Source organism: Gossypium hirsutum, chromosome A06 (genome assembly GCF_007990345.1).
Source record: "Gossypium hirsutum isolate 1008001.06 chromosome A06, Gossypium_hirsutum_v2.1, whole genome shotgun sequence".
Classification (NCBI taxonomy): domain Eukaryota; kingdom Viridiplantae; phylum Streptophyta; class Magnoliopsida; order Malvales; family Malvaceae; genus Gossypium; species Gossypium hirsutum.
Window position 1 is genome coordinate 36,750,536 of NC_053429.1, and position 3,342 is coordinate 36,753,877.

The 3,342-nt window shown below is 32.3% G+C and overlaps 1 non-coding gene across 1 annotated transcript; it reads right to left on the reverse strand.

Annotated features, from left to right (window-relative positions):
• Nucleotides 1–1,933: 1,933 nt before the first annotated feature.
• LOC121231242 (small nucleolar RNA R71) lies at nt 1,934–2,040 on the reverse strand. The gene has a single exon (XR_005929307.1). It is a non-coding gene; the product is annotated as a small nucleolar RNA R71 (small nucleolar RNA).
• Between the last annotated feature and the right edge of the window lie 1,302 nt (nt 2,041–3,342).

Consider the following 3,342-nt stretch of genomic DNA (forward strand, 5'->3'; position numbering starts at 1 on the left):
TATAATGTCTTATTGAATAAGTGTGGATGGTGAAATTATATTATAGTAATCTAAATTGATAGGGATGTACATAAATGTACTGTGTTTGTCTTCGAATGATATGTGGTATGTTTATTAATGGTACCAAGTATATTCGGTCATTTGGATAATGTACATACGATGATATATATTATGATGCTTGAGTAGAAGTTATGAATGTATATGAATTCGATTGTTTAATGATGTCTTGGCTTGTAAATGAAGTCTGAATTATTTATGTTGGTTTTATAGGTATTCAGCCAAGGTGAGAATTTTGCATAAAATGAAATGTCATGAATAAATGTGGTAGTTTGAGACTAAGTATACTCTTATTAGTATAGTTCGGTTAAATTTACTATGAGATAGTTATATTATTAGCTGTTTATTTGCTTATAGCTTACTAAGCTATAATAGCTTATCATGTGAATTTTTGTTTCTGTTTTATAGATTTTTGGTAGTCAAGCTACAAGTTCAGGATCGTCTACGAAGCTCATCACACTATCCTCTATTTTGGGTACTTTTATAAGTTAAATTAAAGATTATGGCATGTATAGACTAAAGTGTGTTTTGGAAATGCTGAATTTTTGGTTGTGTATTAAAAGCTATGCGAAAATGGCTTGCCATATATATATGTGTTTATATTCGGTTTGTATGTGACTAGTTATGATGTTCATGCTTTTGGTTTAATATATGTGCGATTATACTTGATTGTGGTGTGTATTATGGTAAGTATTTGATGTAATGGAAATGACCATATTAGTAGGCTTGGGTTCAGTTTTGGGTTGAAATATTGCTTAAGTCTTTTGATAGATATGTTATATGATAAGGTAGTTTAACATCTTTGTGATAATTTGAAGGTATATTTAAGTATTTATATAACTTGTAAGGTGTTCTGTGGTTCGATTTCATGTTGTAATCAATGTAATTATACAAGGGTTTGTCATGAGTTTGTCATGTAAAAATTAGGACATATATGTGCAGAAATATGATAACTATTATAACTTATGCTAGAACTTGTGTATATGTGATATTCGGCTACATGGTTGTAGTTGAATTTAAATTACAATTTATGTGCGTATAAGATGTATATATTTTGGACATTATGTTAATTAAGTCTTTGCATATTAAATATGTGCAATTATATGAGTTTATAATATGTCTGATAAGTACAAGTGCTTGGTGATACAAGTCCATTTGATATTTATAAATCATTAATTATGTATAAATGGATTATGTAGTGAAGTCGACCCTGAAATAAAATGAGTTATTTATGATTGGATGCTTGCTGTTCAATTGAGTTGATATTTATAATTGTATGAATTTTTCATGGACATATATATATTAAAACTGCAATCATGAATAAAAAGAGGTGGTAAAAAGACTTAGTCCAATTGTTATATAACTAGTATTTATGCAGGACTTTATTAATAACAATAATATAGGGTTATTATTTAAAGGATGTAAATGTTGATATGATATATGTTTTGCATGTTTTCTTTTAAAATTAAGTTATAAGCATTGATGTGATTTAAATCTTGAACGGTATTGAACGTATGATTTGTACTAGTAATACACATGTGCTTATGACTTGAATTGCTATGAAATTTTTCGGAACTGTACATTTGTTTAGTAATGTTTCGTAACCCTATTCCGACGACGGATACGGGTTAGGGGTGTTAGAGAAGGACTACTCACTGAAGATTCAAGATTGCATTTGAAACTTTTCCTAGAAGTCTATGATTCGTTTAGGCAACAGGGTGTTCCTGAATATGCCCTGAGACTTAAATTGTTTCCATATTCCTTGAGAGATCGAGCAAGAGCTTAACTGAATGCTTTGCCATCAGGGAAAGTAACATCATGGAATGATCTGTGCCAGAGGTTTTTGCTACGATATAATCCACCAAACATGAATGCCAAGCTTAGAAATGACAACACATCTTTTCGGCAATTGGAGGAGGAAATGTTATATGAGGCTTAGGAACAGTTTAAAGATTTTATTCAGAAATGTCTATTGCATTGATTTTAACACTGGACTTACCTTGGAAGTATTCTATAACGGGTTTATTACACATACGAGAATGGTAGTTGATGCATCTGCCAATGGCACATTGTTGGATAAATCTTACAACAAAGCATATGACATTTTGGAAAAGATTGCCAACAATGACTATCAGTACCCTACCACAAGAGTTAGGACGTATAAGGGAACTAATGGTACCACAGAGCTCGACACAATTACTTCGTTGATAGCACAGGTATCTTATTTAGCTAATATGATTAAAACAATGAAAAATCCAACTGCTGTCTATGAGATGAAATCAGTTGAACTGCCATGCATTTATTGTGGAGAAGATCATGTGTTTGATGAATGTCCATCAAACACAGGATCGGTATACTACATGGGTAATTTTAACTGAAATAATAACCCCTATTCCAACACTTACAACCCGAGGTAGAAGCAGCATCTGAATTTTAGTTGGAATAATCAAGGTGCAGGGAATTCACACAATTTTGTAAGACAAAATATCCATAATGCACTGCCCGGTTATAATCATCTTATGCTGAGGAAAAATGCCCAGCAAGGTTAAGTATCATCTACTAATTCTGTTGAATCTTTTTTGAAGGAGTATATGGACAAAAATGATGTTGTGATTCAGAGTCAACCTACGTCTCTTCGAGCTTTTGAAAATCAAGTGGGCAAATAGCGAACACTGTAAATTCAAGGCCACAAAGAGTATTGCCAATTGATACTAAAAATTCAAGACCCAAGGAAAGGAGCAACGTAAGGCCATCACTCTTAGAAGTGGGACTCAGTTGGATGAAGTTGTTCAATATGCCACAATAAAAGAAGATAAATTTAGCCGCAATTAGGAAAGGATCTCAGAACTTATTGAAGGACAAACAACATCTAAAAATGGTATAAAAATAAATGTAGTGACAAAATTAGATCATGTTGCCAACAAAAATGCCACAGCAAAACAATATCAGCAATCCGAAGGTCAACCACCTTAACCTTTTCCTCAGCGATTTCACAATTCCAAGTAGGATATTTAGTTTAAAAGCTTTTTAGATGTTTTGAAGCAACTCCATATCAACATACCGTTAGTAGAAGGTTTGGAGAAAATGTCCAATTATGTGAAATTTATGGAAGACACATTGTTAAAGAAGTGCATATTGGGAGAGTTTGAGGCTTCTTCTCTCATTGAAGGATGCACAATAATGTTGATGAATAAATTACCTCCAAAGTTGAAAGATCTAGGGAGTTTAACTATCTCCTGTTCAATTAAATAATTATGTTGGTAAGGCGTTATGTGACTTAGGAGC